Source organism: Sorex fumeus, unplaced genomic scaffold, assembly GCF_029834395.1.
Source record: "Sorex fumeus unplaced genomic scaffold, SorFum_2.1 ptg000063l, whole genome shotgun sequence".
In the NCBI taxonomy this organism is placed as follows: domain Eukaryota; kingdom Metazoa; phylum Chordata; class Mammalia; order Eulipotyphla; family Soricidae; genus Sorex; species Sorex fumeus.
In genome coordinates, this window is record NW_026606120.1 from 23,334,742 (window position 1) to 23,353,871 (window position 19,130).

At 38.7% G+C, this 19,130-nt stretch overlaps 1 pseudogene; it reads left to right on the forward strand.

Annotated features, from left to right (window-relative positions):
* LOC130034949 (contactin-associated protein-like 3) overlaps positions 1-19,130 on the forward strand; it is a 158,780-nt pseudogene that overhangs the window by 98,059 nt on the left and 41,591 nt on the right.

The window sequence follows — 19,130 nt, forward strand, 5'->3', positions numbered from 1 at the left end:
CTTTTCTGGAGAGTCTCTGGACTTCATCTTTGAGCTCACTGATTCTGTCCTCAGCAGCTGTTACTCTGCTGCTGAGGCCTTCCACTGAGTTTTTCAATTCGCCTACGAAATTTTTCAGGTCTGACATTTCCGTTTGCATTTTCCTAATTTCTACCTTCAAATCCTCTTGTCTTTTATTGGCATTGCTTTCCATTGCTTCTTTTAGCTCCCTAGGCATCCTCAGTCGCTCCCTTTTAAATTCGTTGTCAGAGAGGTTGTCTAGCACTTCATTACTGTTGGCGTCTTCTGGGCTAGGCTGTTCAATAAGAAAGCTTGGTGGGATTTTTCGTTGCTTTACCATTGTGATCAGTTTGGTTTAGTCCTTCACGCTCACTATTCTGCTTGAGTTGCAGAATGAATTGAGATGGGCTTAATCAATTATTGGCTAATGTGTGTCTGGTGGTTAAACTAACTTAGTGAAAGTTCCATGTAAGAGGGTAACTTATGGTTTCTATGGGATATGTAGTGGGAGAATAACTCTGGCCACATTAATGGCTGCGGCTCCGGGAAGGGGCCCTTTCGCTGAGTGGGTTCCTGGGTGAATAAGGAGAGAGTGCCCAGAATGGTTCAGCTTTGTTTTTGTGCAGTGTGCCTCAATTCCCGTCCCCCGCAGACCAAGGGTGAAAACCGGCCATTCTCAGGGGATCTAGTTAGCCGTGCAGACCCGGGAAGGGGCCCTACTGCCGGGCAGGTTCCTGTTTGAATCAGGCTCTACTGTACTTTTTTGCCTCTCTGGGATATATTCCCAGGAGTGCTATTGCTAGGTCAAATGGGAGCTCAATTTCTAATTTTTGGAGAATCGTTCATACTGTTTTCCAAAATGGCTGAACCAATTGACATTCCCACCAGCAATGAAGGAGAGTCCCTTTCTCCCCAGGTTCGTGCCCCAACACTGGTTCCTTTTACTCTTCTGGATGTGGATCAGTCTCTTTTGTGTGAGATGATATCTCATTGTTGTTTTAATATGCATCTCCCTGATGATTAGTGATGTTCAGCATTTTCTCATGTGCCTTTTTACTATTCGGATTTCTTTTCTGAGTAAGTTTCTGTTCATTTCATCACCCCATTTTTTGATGCGGTTGGATATTTTTCTTCTTGTGGAGTTCAACCAGTGCTTTGTTTATCCTTGATATCAAACCCTTGTCAGATGTGTATTGGGTGTATATCCTTTCCCATTCTGTAGATTGTCTTTGTATTCTGGTCACTGTATTTTTTGAGGTGCAGAAGCTTCTTAATTTCAGATAGTCCCATTTATTTATTTCTGTTTTCACTTGGTTGGTCAGTGGAACATCATCTTTGAAGATACTGTTTGCCTCAATATCATAGAGGGTTTTGTCGACCTTGTCTTCAATGTACCGTATGGATTTTGGCCTGATTTTGAGATCTTTAATCCACTTTGATCTGACTTTGTGCATGGTGTTAGGTCAAGGTCAAAGCCTTTTTTTTTTTTGCATGTGGTTGTCCAGTTATGCCAGCATCATTTGTTGAAGAGGCTTTCCTTGTTCCACTTCACATTTCTTGCTCCCTTATCAAAGATTAGATGTTGTGTGTGTTTTGGGTTGTGTGTACAGATATTTCACCCTGTTCCATTAGTCTGCAGTCCTGGCTTTGTTCCAGTACCATGCTGTTTTAATTATTACTGCTTTGTAGTAGATTTTGAGGTTGGGGAGGGTGATGCCTCCCCACGTCTTTTTCCCAAGGATTGCTTTAGGTATTCGTGGGGGTTGTGTTCTATATGAATTTCAGGAGGATTTAATCTATTTTTTTTGAAGAATTTCTTGGGTATCCTTATAGGGGTCACACTGAATCTGTATATTGCTTTGGGGTGTGCCCCGACCCGCTGGACTAGTCAACATGGATAACTGGGAGAGGGTGCATGAATGATAAAAAAAAAAGAGAGAGACAGAAGAATGGGAGCAAGACAAGACTCTGATCAAGCTCCAAATTTATTTCTCCCAAGGTAGTTTTTTTTATAATTGATTACATGAGGAAGTAGGGAAAATGGGGAATTAACAAAACATGCAGATTTTCAGTGAATCAAGGTGTGATCCCTAATGGCGGGCTCATGGCAGTTATCTCTTTGGCATATCTCAGAAGCTTACACAATGTATTTTAACATTTTTACAAGTAGAGATTAATTCCTAAATTTCAGGTCAGGGTGTACTGACCTTTTGGCTCCCGGTAGGAGAGTATTGCCATTTTGACAATGTTAATTTTTCCTATCCATGAGCAGGGGGTATGTTTCCATTTCCTCATGTCCTCTTTTGTTTCATGGAGTAGCGTTTTGTAGTTTTCATTGTGCCTTTACCTCTTCAGTTAGACTGATTCCGAGGTATTTGATTTTCTGGAGCACAATTGTGAACGGGATTTTTTTTTCATGTACTTTCCTTTCTCTCATTATTTGCGTTTAGGAAGGCCATGGATTTTGGGGCATTAATTTTATAGTCTGCAGTTGCATTAATTTTTATCTTTAATTGCATTAACTAATCTAGAGAGAATAAATATTTATAAGGCACATGTATATGTTTAATAGAATAAAGTGTCAATATTCAACTATAAATAAAATTTCATTTCTCCTAGGGCTAATAAAAGGTAAAGGCCCTCCCGTTGATCGTCGATTTGCTCGAGCGGGCCCAGTAACGTCTCCATTGAAGACTTTGTTGTTACTGTGTCTGGCATATCGAATACTCTCGGTAGCTTGCCGGGCTCCTCGAGAGGGGCGGAGGAATCGAACTCGGGTCGGCCATGTTGGCCGCTTGTAAGGCGAACGCCCTACCCGCTGTGCTATCGCTCCAGCCCTAATACATGTAGTCAATAAGTAAATATAAACATAAGTTCTTTGAATGTTTTTGCTGTATATTTAGTGTAGTCAATAAGTAAATATAAACGTTAGTTCTTTGAACATTTTTACTGTATATTTAATGTAACAAATGACTAACACATTTCCTGATGTAAGCGCCAACAGTTCTGATAGACTTGATGCAATTTCTGTCCATCTCATCTATGACTGTGCCTGTTGGTGTCAGTACCCACAACGTCCCCTTCTTATCTCATTTTACCAAATGAAAGGAGGAATTGTCCTAATGAAAATTCTGTGCACTCGCAACAAAATAGATATACTCAAGCAACCACAGATTTTTATAATCTATGCATTCTCAAAATTCCCCAAATCAATTGTAGATGGTTCTAAAGTTATGTAAACCCCATTTTAATTTGGCTTCTCTTCAGATTTGTCTATGTGCACTCAACATTGTAGGATAATAATATTTACAAGGCAATATTTATGAATACATTTTTTTGTTTTTTTGTTTTATTTTGTTTTTTATTTGGGGCCATTGAGGCTTTCTTTACTCAGCACTAACTCACAGCTCTGTGCTTGGGGACCATTCTTGTTGAAGCTCAGGGATAATATGTGGTGGTAGGATTGAACATGCATCAGTCACATGCATACCCTCCGTGTGTTTTTTACCCTCCGTGTTACCTCACTTTTACTTTGATATACCTTATACTTGATCTGTAAAGTAAAATCTAAGCAACTTTCAGTATATAGTTATTTATCTGGCTGGAGCGATATCACAGCGGGTAGGGCGTTCGCCTTACAAGCGGCCAACATGGCCGACCCGAGTTCGATTCCTCTGCCCCTCTCGGAGAGCCTGGCAAGCTACCAAGAGTGTTCGATATGCCAGACACAGTAACAACAAAGTCTCCAATGGAGACGTTACTGGGCCCGCTCGAACAAATCGACGATCAACGGGAGGGCCTTTACCTTTACCTTTACCTATCTGTTCTTAATTTGATCACCTAAATATTCCAGAACTACAAGAAATATAGTAGCCTCTGAATTTTGTACATAAAACAAGAAACTTCTCCAGGTCTTAAGCTTTCATATTGGCATTTTTCAAGCAATTTATCTTTATACTGAGCAAAATTTTGTGATGTGATGATAAAGATATATGAGTTACCTTTGTGTGAAGATGTATGATCAGAAAAAATGTGAGAAAATCACCAAAGGATATTTCTAGATTTTCTGCTCTTAGAGGTAATAATTGAATATTGAAATTTCTGCGGTTTTTAAAGTTAATTACTACAACTCAATAAAGGCAAAAAAGGAGCTAAATATAGATCTATTCCAGTGATATAGTTACCTTTAATAAGTGGTCGCATAATTATCACAAATCACAAGGTATATTAAAATTTTTCATAATTTTGTCTTGGCTTAATGCTAACAGTAGACGCTTTATAATTCTTTTTAAGTGCAGGGGTATTGCTATTTATTCAGCCATTGATTAAGCTGATTGAGCTTAACTCATTCACGGTCAGGGTCCTCCCGTTGTTCATTGATTTTCTCGAGCAGGCCCAGTAACGTCTCCATCGTGAGACTTGTTACTGTGTTTGGCATATCGAATACGTCACGGGGAGCTTGCCAGGCTCTACCATGTGGGCGAGATACTCTTGGTAGCTTGCTGGGGTCTCTGAGAGCGGTGGAGGAATCGAACTCGGGTCGGCCATGTTGGCTGCGTGCAAGGCAAACGCCCTCCCGCTGTGCTATCGCTCCAGCCCTTGAACTCAGTACTTTAAAAATTTTTTTTAATTGGACACCCGTGAGATAGACCATTACAAAGCTGTTCATAATTGAGTTTTAGTCATACAATGATCCAGCATCCATTGTTCCACCAGTGCACATTTCCCACCACCAATGTCCCCAGTTTCCCGACCACTATCCCCCACACACACACATTCCCCCACACTATTCAACAAGAAGGGGAAAATCAAGAGTAAAATCATGATGAGTAAGTGGCATGCTGTGCAAAACAATAGAAGTCTGTGCTCAGATGAGTGACACAAAACTGTATTCCCATGAAATGGCCATCCTCTGGGTTCCAAGGGAAGGAGTGCAGGACAGAGAGCTTGGAAGAGCTCTTAGGGATGTTTCCCCTCTATCTTATAGTATTTTGATGTAGGTGTAAAGACTGAAGAAATCATGAAAGCCCCTAGGTCCCAAATTTGTGGCAAGAAGTTTAGCCCCATGAGAAGACAAACACCTGGAGGTCTGAGGGAGTGGCCTTTCTCAGAGCTGAGAGATCATGTACTCACAGCTCTGGCCTCTACCACTCAGGAAAGGGCACATATGAGTCACCTTCGCCCTGAGGAGCCTTCAGTACAAAGCCCCTGAGCTTGGGTGAAAGTGGTCCCAACTGACCATGCTCCTCAGGGCTCCTATTGGACACCATGCTTTCCCACTTGCAGTCACTAGCACATTTGCTCATAAATGCCCATGAACAAACATCTTATCTCCCAGTAACTGTTCTTTTACAGGCATAAAATTCACCCCCAAAATTGTGGTAAAATGATGCAGTTTTGTGAAGTTGAGCAACTGAACTTTGTATAGGCCTCATCTGTGTGACACCAGGGCTGTGTCACAGAGACACAGATGTGTCATAGATGACAGCGGCTCTCACCCGTATTTCTCTGTACAGGAGTTCAGTCAGCAAATTTCCAGCAGACTATTTCAGAGGCCTGTGGTCATCCTTTTTACAGACAAAGTGTTTATTTACATTTTCTTTGTGAATCCTAAAATAACCACTTGAATTTTAGTCCATCTACTTAATTTATTGTCCTGCACTTGTATGTTCATTGCTGCACTGTTCACAATAGCCAAAATCTGGAAAAAAAACCAAGTGCCCGAGAACAGATGATTGGCTAAAGAAACTTTGGTACATCTATACAGTGGAATACTATGCAGTTGTTAGAAGCCATAAAATTTGCATCCAAGTGGTTCTACGTGGAAAGTAGAACCATGCTAAGTGAAATGAGTCAGAAAGAGAGGGACAGACATAGAAAGACTAAACTAATTAATATGTGGAATATAAAGTAACAGAACGGAAGATGAACACCCAAGAATAGTTGAGATAAGTAAAAGGAGGTCTGCTCCACAGCTTGGAAGCCATCAGCACATGCTGGATAAAAGGAAGCCCAGATAGAGAAGGGAACACCAAGTAAAGGGTGTTTGGAGGATTCGCTTGGGATGCAAGATGTGTGCTGAAAGTAAACTATAGACTGAACACGATGGCCACTCAATACCTCTATTGCAAACCACATCACCCTTAAAGGAAAGAGGCAGCAAAAGGGAATGCCCTGTCACAGAGGCGAGGTGGGATGTGGGGGTGGGGTAGGAGGGCTACTGGGATCATTGGTGGTAGAGAATGGGTACTGATGGAGGGATGGGTACTCGATCATTGTATAACTGAAACCCAAGAATGAAAGTTTGTAAGTATAAAACTGTACCTCATGGTGTTTCACACACACACACACACACACACATATAAAACAAAATTATTGTTCTAAAGTGCAACTTCTTGAGCAGTTCTGGATTTTGGATATAGAAGGTAACATGTTCACACATAGAAATTTACTGTCTCCAATTTTCTCAGAATTTTATTTTCCTTTCTATCAGATACAAAGCAGCAGCAGGTTCTGCTCATAAAGAAGTGGGTCTGAGATTCAAATTGAATTTCATTCTCACCATTTGTGAGAAGGGCTTTGACTTTCTCTTCCCTTGAAATAAAGTTCCAAATCTTGAGTGAGGGACTCACCAACTAGAAAGGCATCAGATTTTTCTTGTCAAGTTTTTACTTCCATTTTTTGGTCACGGAGACGGAAATGTTCAGAACAGATGTGCTTTGAACTTGTGTTTTTTCATGTAAACTAAAAATGTTTTTTAGTTTCCCCATCTGACCACCTGGTTTCCTGTGAAAGGCTACTTGGATAGTTTAGGGGGAGATTGTAAAGCATAGGCAAATTTGCAACTGGAAAGCGCATATCATTTGACAAAATCAAAAGCAATTAGAAGATGTTGTTTGGTATGGTGAGTCTGTGTTATTTTCTCCTGTTTATTCAAATTAAAGTATTACATTAAATGAGCTTCAGGGCTAGTTGCCTTAGCACATGGTAAACAGTTAAATTTGCATCTATTGGGGGCCAGAGCAGTAGTACAGAGGGTAGGATGCTTGCTCTGTTCCTGTGGAGCTCAGGTCTAATTCCCCAGCATCATAAATAATCCTCCAAGCCCCATCAGGAGTGATCCCTGAGTGCCAGCCAGGAATAAACTTTGAGAACCACTGGGTATGGTCAAAAAGCCAAAGAAAATTTGTATCTTTTATACCTTTAATAATTCTCAGTTCAATCCAGTTCATCTGCTTATGCATTGATAAAAAGACTCCAGTAAGACAAACAAGCACATTTGCATGTGGTATAACTCAGGATAGTTAAAACATCTTGCTTGAACTCAAGGTCTTACTAATATTTTTGAAGTCCATACAAATAACATATTGTGGAATATGAGAAAAATAATTATGTCTTTCTGGGGTATTTAAAGTTATTTTAGAAAAAGCAGTGATTTAAATTAGTATTATTTTTTTCTAGAGTAGTTTCAGAGACTTTTTTCCCAACAGTTTTCTTTCTCCTCACTTGAAAAATATTTCTATTACATTTTAACCATATGAGACCATCAATCTATCATGCTGACCAATGGCCTATATGAACCACTCAGGCACATCATATTTCTTTGTGCCATAAACCATGAAAATAAATGACAAACTGGCATTATAATTGATGAGTTCCCAAGCCTCCCCCATCTTTTATGTGATTTCTTTTACCCTTGTTTCCTATGAAGGAATAAACTCAGAGGACAAATGGAAGTAGGTCTCGGTCACGGTCCTCCCGTTTTCATCGTTCTGCTTGAGCGGGCCCAGTAACGTCTCCATTGGAGACTTTGTTGTTACTGTGTTTGGCATATTGAATACATCACGGGTAGCTTGCCAGGCTCTGCCGGGCAGGCGAGATACTCTCGGTAGCTTGCCGGGCTCTCCGAGAGGGGCGGAGGAATCGAGCTTGGGTCGGCTATGTTGGCCGCTTGTAAGGCAAATGCCCTACCGCTGTGCTATCGCTCCAAGAAGTAGGTAATTACCAAAAAATAATCCTGGGTCACTAAAGGAATTTTCCATGGAAGTGTTGAAATATGGACTGTCTGGTGAGGACAAGATTAAAGGGGAACGATATATAGTATTCAAGTAGCACAAGTGGCTTCATAAGCAAAAAGAATGAAATGCTCTATCAAGCCCTTTTTCATTATTGAACATAAAATAGATCTCATACTGATTTAGTGTATTTCTGTTCTTCCTGGTTTTTTTCATGATCTGTGATATTATTTTCAATAGGTTTTGAGACAGGATTCCTTTTGCTCCTTGGATTCACCTCTGTGGATCTCTGCTGTACTTGATGGTTTAAAGATTTGTGACAACTAAAGGCTCGCTAAGTTTTTCCCAGGCTCAAACTCCCATGACAGAGGCTAGAGGGAACTCCTCATTGTCTTCCAGAGAATGTTTTTATTTTTAAATGTGTTCATATATATATATATTATATATGATATATATATTTAAAAATAAAAATACAATTCATGACTATTTTTTGTCTCTATAGTTTGGAAATGGCTCTTCATGTCACCAAATTCACATTACAAGTCCATTTATATGATTTTCTATTAGAGTTGAGTTGTATAGGGAAACTTCTGGTCTGCATCTGAGCCACTTAGACTATGGGTTCACAAACTTTCATATCTTTATGGTATGATCTGTATATTGTAGAAAGCGTATAATAGTGAAGATGTTTTCTTTATGGATGGTCGAGTGTATAGAAGACGGCAGGCTCATGTCCTCAGGGTAGCCATCCTGTCTGCAAGGCCACAAGAAGTACTTTCTGTAGGGAAGAACAGGGAAGCATATTTCTAGAAAAGATAGATTGTGAGCTGGTGGGCCTAGGGTGGTCAATCGATTATCCTGTGGAATGGTCCTTTGAGGTAAAGCCAATTGTACCTGCAAATATACACAAAGATTTCAGACTTAAACTTGTTTATTTTAGGATTTTTTGTGAAGGACAAGACTTGGACAATTATTGCTGCCTAGAAGAAGTTTGTGTTGGTAATTTCCGCCACTTCAGGGCACAATGAGAGCCTCATTCTCAGGCCCTTGAATTGAGTTATCTATTGGAATAGCCAGAAATTGCTAGGAGAGTGTCGTGGTAGGAGTGTGTGTGTGTGGGGGGGGGGGATGGGCCTCAAAAATAAAACATTGCCAAGGTAGGATCAAAGAGATAGTATAACAGATATGGTGGTTGCCTTCCATGTGGGTAACCCAAGTCCAATCCCTGGCACCTCTATGGTCCCCCATACCCTGCTGGGAATGATCACTGAGCATAGAATCAGAAGTAAGACTTGAGCACAACCAGGTGTATCCCCCCTAAACCCCAAAAATTATTTATGGGGGAGTTGTTTTTCCTGAGCACTGTTTGTGAGACTCATTCCTACCTCATTGAAACAAAACCTAGTTATTTCCAAATTGTTGTGATTTTGGCCACTGTGGTGGGTGAGTTACTGAAATCAAGTTTAGCCAAAAATATTTACTTCCTGTTATTTTTATCTTAATGTGACCTGTTTGGTCATCAAGTAGGTAGAACAAGATTCTCAGTCCAACATGGAATATACTTATTTAAAAGGAAAAAAAAAAAACTAGAGTTATAGTACAAAGCTTTGGCACTTGCCTTGTATGAGGCTGTGGCTCAAATGAAAATGGTTCAAATTGTGGTTTTTCATGTAGTCCCCACAGTTCTACAGGGTGTGACTCTAGCCATAGATCCAAGAATAATCAGGAGCACAGAGCCACGTGTGACCACTGAGTGTGGCACAACAAAAACAACCAAACAACAACAAAAATAACATTTAAAAGGAAAAGGATATACATATTAAATACTTGTCTTTTGATAGTAATAAAATAAAAAGATTATGAGAAAATTTTATGTCTAAAATTTGTAGTTATTTCTTTGAATATGATAAACTCAGAACTTAAGAATTGGCTCATAGATCAAATAAAGGGTGTTGGGAGGATCCTCCCAGGATGGGAGATGCATGCTGAAAGTAGACTATAGACCGAACATGATTTCCACTCAATACCTCTTTTGCAAACCACAGCACCCAAAAGGAGAGAGAGCACAAAAGGGAATACCCTGCCACAGAAGCTGGGTGGGATGTGGGGATGGGGGTGGGAGGGATACTGGGATCAGTGGTGATAGAAAATGGGCACTGGTGGAGGGATGGGTACTCGATCATTGTATAATTGAAACCCAAGCACAAACATTTGTGAGTCTACAACTTTACCTCATGGTGGTTAACTAATAAAAATTAAAAAAAAAAGAATTGGCTCATCGATGGTATTGATGGTATTGTTGCAACAAAGTTCATCAAAACTAATGACCACCAATTCATAGTAATGCAAATTATAATAGATAATACCTATCTGAATATTATAGGATCCTAGTTTTTTTATTCTAATCTCAGAGATATTTGATAAATATACAAAAAACCCTCAATTCAGATAAAATTGATTCCAATGTTTATTTTAACAATTTCCATCCATTATCTTCTCCTTTCTCCCTCTCATACCATATCTGCTCTAAGATTCCAAGTGGACCTCCGTTTGGCACACTGGGTCCCATATTGCTAGGGCTGGGAGCTCAAATGGAGGAAGCCCCCAACCAGTATTCTTCAAGTACTCAGTCAACATGGACCAGCTCCGAGTAATGATTGAACATGCAGATCACTGTCAGTAGGAGCTGGCTTTCCACTGCAAGAAGTCAAGGCTTCCAGCTCACCAAGGTAAGTGATCAGTCATTAGGGCTAGAGGCCAACTGGGTCACGGGGGCAGTCACTGATCTATTAAAGGTCTTTGAACACACTGCCCAGTTCATTGTCTGAGAATTACACGTTTTTCTTGAAGCAGTACTTAATGTCAATCTGTTGCTCTTTGTTCAATGTGGGTCTTTTGTTCAATATGAAGTCTTTTTCTAGACTCACCTGGGCAGCTGAGCCTCAGTGGTCCTTGGAAAGCTCAGGATTCATCCACCAAGAAGGGTGATAGCATTTCACTTTATTTTTTGGTTATAAAAAAGTGTAAATTAGAACAGGGCTTGGATGTCATTATACCGTGACTATTTTTTTTCACAGACCAAATTTATTCTATGTCTTAGGAAATTACAAATTAGAAAACAATGTTAACTCTAGACATCTCTTTTAGGATATAGAAGATTGTGGTAGATTGTTAATTTTGTATCTATTGATGCCAGAATAATAGGATAGAGGGTAGGGTGTTTGCCTTGTAGTGTGGAGCTAAGGATTGACACATATGGTCCTTCCAGCCCCATCAGGAGTGACCCTGAGTATAGAGCCAGGAGTAAGCTCTGAGCACTGTGAGGTTGAGATTTCAGCTTTTCAAGCCAAAGAAAAAAGTATCTATTATACTTTTAATAATTATCAGGTTTTTTTATTTTTTCCTTTGCAATATCTCATTTTGTCAAAATATGCAGCCCCATGGCTTCCTTGAAACATGTGGATTTCTACTTTATTCTTTCTCTGATCGACATAGTTAGTTGGGGGACAGAAGAAGGGAGACAAGGCTCTTGTGCTTCCATGCCCAGCAAATCACCCCGCAGCTGGGAAATAATCTCAGTACTCTGTCTTCAAACAGTAATCTCAGCAGGATTTAATTGCACACAGACAAAGTGTATCAAGTAAGTGCTACTTATTTTCAGTTTACTGAATGTACAGTTAGTACTAGAGGGTTTAGTACTTACTTACTTTAGTTTGGCAGTTGGTTACTGTAAAATGGAACACCAAACTGAAATTGTAGAAGAACGTACAAGCACCCTCTAGAAGAGCAAATTAGTGCTAACCAGGTGATTAACCACTGCCAGAGTTAAAAACAAACCCACCCAGAGTATCCGGAAAAACATATCCCAGAATATAATCTATACCAGAAATTGAACCCCACAAAGATAAGTAAAAATTGTGCACAGAGAGTGAATGAATATCTACCTGTTGATTTGCAAGTGATTACTTAAAGTTGTCAACCCTTTAATATAGATATATGGCAGCCATATCACCAAATGAAAACAAACATTTAATTGGAGTGGGGAGATGGAAGGAGAAAATACTTTGAAGCCTGTCAAATTCTTGCAAGGAAATGAAATAAGAAATTTCATTTTCTTTCTATGCTCAACTTATATACATTACTTATATGCTGCTACTAACTTTGAGAACAAACTTAATTTAGATATATTCAGTACAGTTCTATGTATTTTTAGAAGTTCTTAAGTAAGGTAAAGATGCGGTAGACAAATAGTGTAGCCTACTAGGCCTTGAAATTGTTGCATTGATTTTCTCTGAATAATCAATATACACAAATGAATATGCAGGAAATCAATACCATCCTTATGAAGTAAAAATAACTAAGCCTTCACAAGGATTTTATTTATTGTAATGTTTTATGGAATGCTGCACTGAGGCAGGGGTAGGGGGAGAGGAGAAGTCTTCTGAGTTGGTATTAAGGCACTTGCCTATGGCTGATCCTGATTTGATCCCTGGTGCCTCTAGGAGTGATCCCCAAGCACAGTCAGGAGTAAAACCTGAGCACACGTGGGTGTTGCCTAAACTTCTCCTCTTCTACCCCCTCTTCCCACGCCGTCAAGAAAGGATGCATTTTGAAAGCAGTAAAGAATGCTACAGTGTGAGGGAGAACATTCTTCACAATTATATGGGTCCACTGGAGAATGGTAGTCAATATTCAGTTGCTGCTTGGACATTTATTTGTGTTGATCACAAGAGGGGATACCACTGATCTGGGATGTCATTGCAACGTCCATGGAGTAGGGTGGATTTGCAAAGGGCTGGGGAGGGTGAGGAAGGAATGCTGTCAAGGGAGGATATGAACGCGTTTCTTTAACATCTTCAGGGCCTTTATGTTGGCGCTAGTTTAAGGAGACTTGATTATGGATGGTAAAAGAAGTTACAAGATGACGTTGACATTCTTGGAAACTTTGATCACCGTACTGAGAACTCTGTGACCATCAAAGATGCTGCAATAGCAACCTTTAGTATTTTGGTTCGCAAAGAGGGTCAAGCAGGGCGCTAAAGATAATTAAGAGGAGTCGTGCTCTCTGTACATTGATATCTTTTCTGCTGCTTTTCAAGAAGAATTAGACTCTAACTTTTCTTTGGGGTATTCTGAATGATTGCTTGTTTTATAGAGAAATGAATAATTCTGATGTAAACATACAGAAGTGAAGTTATGTATAATAATTTGCTAGTCAGTCTCTGGAAGAATAATTATTGGACTTTGACTTTTCAAAATATTTGGGAAAGTATCATTTAAATATTTCTTAAGCTAAAGGAAATTTTCCCCTCCCTAGAGATAAGTTTTCAACATAGTAAGAAATAAATCATTGATGTTGAATTCCTGGCACATATCTCATGGACGGGGCCTGAGGTGGGTGGCAGTGAATGCAGTTAATGTGCTTATAAGCTCAGAGGCTCTCAGCAGAAGCAGAAGTTTCTTCCAACAGGGAGCAATAATGGACAGTGGCGGCTGTGCATATTTGGGAAAAGCGGGGTGATGGTCCAGTTCGGGGGAAGAGGGGGCGTCTGTTGGGAATGACCTAGCGGTCTGAAAGAGCACACTGAAACAGACAGAGCCAGTGTATCTGATGGTATTCCTGTTCCCTCCTGGCTATTTTCTGCTGAGTGTTTCTCTAATGCCTGCTTTAATGTTCCCTCTCTTGTAATCTTCCTTCCCAGGTAAACTGCCATTGCCCACGGGGTCCCTGTTAATGTGAATGTGTAATAATATGGGGTCGAGGCTGGTTTTGACCTGGTCACTTAATTTTCGTTTGCACTGAGGTTGGGGTTGTGTTGAAGAACTAGGTTTGCTCCAGGGCTCACCTGAGACTTAAAGATCCAAGAACAGCATCATTACAAATATAGTGCTAACCTAGTCAAAGTGAGCAAGAACACACGTTTTTCCTCCAAGCAACTTTTAAGACATAACAGAAAATATCCATATTTTAGCTAGCAAGTCAAGCGAAATAAGCCCATTTTTCACATAATCATAAATTCTTCCAGTAGCTTTTAAGGATATCAAACAGATTTTTATATTCAGAGTCTAAATTATTCTGGTTTTCTAGTGACAATTATTTTTAGCTATTGTATCCAAGTATTATAATCCTCAAGATAAACATGGAAATGCCAGGCCAGAATGAGCTAGGACATCCTTGATCGTTTTCTAATAAAACATAAATCATGCTATTATAGTTTTGAAACAAAAATTTTCAATCTCACTTTTTAAATAGAAGGAGAAAACAGGAATGGTACTGGGGCCACAGGTAGTGGGGGACAATGTAAGTGTCATCTTTCTCATTCTTGTCTTGCAGATGGAACCCCAGTGAGCTGGTGTGTTGGAAGAACCAATGAAACACACACTTACTGGGGAGGCTCTCTGCCTGATGCCCAAAAATGTACCTGTGAATTAGAGGGGAATTGCATTGATTCTCAATATTACTGCAACTGTGATGCTGGCTGGAATAAATGGTGAATATCATTTTTCTGTGCAAACTGTAATTTTTTTCATTGCTTAAACCATGTATCTTAGCAGACATCAGACATGACTAAAGTGAGAATAGATTAAAGGATTTCCAAGCAAATTAAAAATAAGCTCTTTTATGTGTATGGTGTATTTAATCTGAAGCCTAAAATATCAAGGTTAACTCTTCTGCTCACCAGTGCATAGTAATCATTGTCTGTTTAATTTTTCTAATAAGAAAATATTGGAATACCAAGTTAATGCTACCCATTCAAAAGCATTATAGTATTAAATTTCTTTTTTAAAAAATTTTTATTAGTGAAACACCATGAGGTACAGTTGTAGACTTACAAATTTTTGTGATTGGGTTTCAATTATACAATGATCAAGTACCCATCCCTCCACCAGTGCCCATTTTCCACCACCACAGATCTCAGTATCCCTCCCCACTCCCCATCCCCCTTCCTTCCCCCGTCCCACCCTGCCACTGTGGCAGGGCATTCCCTTTTCTTGTCTCTCTCCTTTTGGGTGCCATGGTTTTCAAAAGAGGCATTGAGTGACAATCATTTTCGGTCTATAGGCTGGAGCGATAGCACAGCGGTAAGGCGTTTGCCTTGCACGCAGCCAACATGGCCGACCCGAGTTCGATTCCTCCACCCCTCTCAGAGAGCCCGGCAAGCTACCGAGAGTATCTCGCCCGCTCGGCAGAGCCTGGCAAGCTCCCCGTGACGTATTCGATATGCCAGACACAGTAACAACAAAGTCTCCAATGGAGACGTTACTGGGCCCGCTCGAGCAAATCGATGATCAACGGGAGGGCCTTTACTTTACTTACTTTACTAGTCTACTTTCAGCGTGCTTCTCCCATCCTGGGAGGATCCTCCCAACACCCTTTGTTTCATACTTCCTTCTCTATCTGAGCTGCCTTTTCCCCTAGAATGTGTGGCTGGCCTCCAAGCCATGGAGCAAACCTCCTGGTACTTATCTTGGCTATTCTTGAGTGTTAGTCCCCTATTTTGTTTCTTTATGTTCCCCAGATGAATGCAATCTTTTTATGTCTGTCTCTCTCTTTCTGACTCATTTTGCCTAGCATGATACTTTCTATGTGGTACCACTTGTATGTAAATTTCATGACTTCATCTTTTCTCACAGCTACATAGTACTACATTGTGTAGATGTACCAAAATTTCTTGCAGTAAATTTTATTTTATTTTATTTTTTATTTTTTTATGTAGCTTGCAGTAAACTTTAACCCAATTAATAAAATTGCTGCATGCTGACCTTTCTAGCTTAAAGATATGTTTTCAATAGCCGCATAGCTAATCTTCCCTTGGCATGTGGATTAGTTTGATCATAGGATGAGAGGATGATAGAGGTCCTCTAGACTCAAGTCCAATTTTACTTATACCATCAAATACCTAGAACAGTGTCCCCCACAGTAGGGGATACTTCACCATGGGACATACTGAAATCATTCTGAGAATCATATTAGCTTCCCAGATAAGTTGGAGAAAGAGGTAGTTGTTTTGTTTGCTTATAAGATAGATTTTCAATGGGATACTAAGTAATATTTTTTTGAAAAGGCTCAAAAGGTATGGAAAATCTGATCTGGACATAACATGGTAAAATCAAAGAACGTGAACATCAAAGTTAATCGAAAAGAAATGCAAGAAATTGACTACAGAGTAACAGAGATGCACTTAGAAGTCAAGACAATTATAAACAATTGCCTTCCAACAGCATAGAGAATAAACTAAGGACAGAAGAACTCTGAAATAGAGAGTTTTTTTAAATTTTAAAATACTAAGCTATTAGTTTCAAAAGTAAAATAAAATGAAGCAGCAAACACAGAAGAAATTTTCTGCCATCAGACTCCACAAAATAAGTTATTTATTTGTTTTTTGTTTTTGTCTTTGGGCTCCATCTAGAAATTCTGAGTTTACTCCAGTTTCTGTACTTAGTGATCACTCCTGGCTGGGATCAGAGAACTCTTTGGGATCCCTAGAGGGAACCAGATCATCAGTTTGCATGGCAAATAACCCTCCTCCTGTCCTAACTCTCCACCTCTGCCACAGAATAGTTTTCAGAATGATAGAGTAGTCTTATGGGAAGGTTTCAGATACATTTAAACTTTAAAACTATTATAACAATATGAAATATTTCAGTTTAAATTAAACTGTTTAACTTAAATTGTTTAAAAATTATTTTTAACATTTAAAATATTTTATCTATGTATACTAAGAAATTACTCACATGTCCCTGGAAATCTCTTTTTTAAGCAAACAAAGATGCATCTGAGATGAACACCAGCCCTTCACCATCACCTACTTTGAGAAATATTGGTTTCTAGTTACATCAAAGAAAGAAGTTTACAAGATTTGAGGGTGCAATATAAGAGATAAATGTCAGACATGTTGCATAAGATAGAAAGAACATATAACTACATAAGAGAAATTGAAACGCAAGAAGCAAAGAAATCCAATTATTAATGATAATAACTTACAAAAAAAAAGTAATGCTTACAGTGAAAATAGTGGTTGTATTTTTTTTTTTGCTTTTTTGGGTAACACCAGCAATACTCAGGGGTTACTCCTGGATTTGCACTCAGGAATTACTCCTGGCAGTGCTTGGAGGACTATATGTGATGCTGTGGATTGAATGTGCAAGGAGAATGCCCAAAGTGCTCTGGCCCTGAAAATACTGAAATTTAGAATTAATATTTTAGTATATATTATCCCCGGCGAGGACAGCCAGGCTGAAAGAGCCTGGAATGTGGCGCTTTTTAGAATCTCAGGGCTAGGAAGAAGGAAATGTTACTGGTGCCTGCTCGGGGCAATCGACAAACAACAGGATGATCGTGATCGTATATATTATCAAGAATTTCTTCAGGTACATACATCAAAATTTTAAAGGAAATATCTGACAATAGAAATAAAACATGTGCTCTTCAAATCTATGTAGGAAGAAAGAATTAATGAATTATTGAAATTTTTGTTAATTCAAAAGAATATAGAGTACAACTATATCTTCTTTGTTCATGCAGAAATATTAAAAGTACAAAAATCCATTTGATAAGCAAATACAAAATCAAGATAGTAAAGTTTGAAAAGTTTAATGTGGGAAAACTTATTGTCACTATAATATGAAACTTTAAAATTTTACCATAAAGAACTAATGATCCTAACTTTATAATAAAAATGCTTTTAATATAAATGATTCACAATATATATGGAAAATAATAAAACCGCAAAACAAATTTATAACCAACCGTGATATAAACAATTCAGTTAGTAATTAAAAAGCCAGACACTAATTACTAAAGATGTAAAATATTTTGAAGAAAGGGACCCAGAGGGATAGATCAGAGACTAAGGTTTTTATGTTTTTAACATTCATTTCTAGCACCATTGCATTATAATTAGAGAAACTTATCATATTACAAAAACTATCATAATTAAAAAATTTACTTAATGCATGAAGCCAGTTTTGGTTTGATCTCTGGCACTGCATTTGATCCCCCAAGCATATCTAAGAGTGATTCCTGAGCACAGAACTGGAAGTTAGTCCTGATCACTGTCAGGTGTGGCCGGAAACACACACACACACACACACACACACACACACACACACACACACGCACACACACACACACAAACTATCAAGATGAATGAGCCAGAGAGATAATAGGGGGTTAAGAATTTTCTTTTGTATATCATGACCAAACCTGATTTGAAACTAAACCAGAACAGCATATTGTTTCCGGAGTTCCAAGGTTCACTTCTGAGCACAGAATCAAGTTGGAATATCCCTGAGCCCTGAGGGTGTAGCCCACAACCACCACCCTAAATCTAAATAAATAAAGTTAAGATATCAACTGAGAGGGATAATACAGTGAGTAGGGAATTTGCTTTCACGGGGCCTACTGGATTTGATTCCACATACCACATACAGTCTTCTGAACTCCGCTAAGAATCAATCCTGAGTTCAGAGTCAGTAGTAAACCCTGAGTACCTTCAGATGTGTTCTCCAAAACAACTGAAATTAATAAACAAATTAAATTAAATTAGAAAGTTGACTTTTTCAGCCCATAAACTTAACAGAATACACGATTATCTTAGGCATGCATAGTGAATTTTCATAGTGACTTTCCACAGATTCCATTAAGTAAATTTTTTAATTATGATAATATGAGCAGTTTCTCTAATTATAATGTAATGGTGCTAGAAATGAATGTTAAAAACATCAAAATAAATGTGTCCATTCAAGCCACAGAACATTGGAAATGAATAAAAATTGCATTATGCATAGGCAATATGCTTGCTCACAAAAAAAGCAAGTTAATAACAGATCATGAATATTGAACTGTATTTCTATGAAGAAACATAAATAAATACTATGAAACTTCCTTCTAAATTAACTGAGAGGAATGAAAGCACCATAATATGCAAGATGTTGAAAAAAATTATAAAAGTTCTGAAAACTTATGTGAGCATCTACACCACAATTTTGCAATAATTCCCTTAAAGGAAAAGTTAATTTTTCATTAAATAATTAATTGATTTAATTTAGTTCCAAGTGAATGTCAAACATATTTTTGTTGTTGTTTAGAATGTTGACAAATTTTGTGGTTGT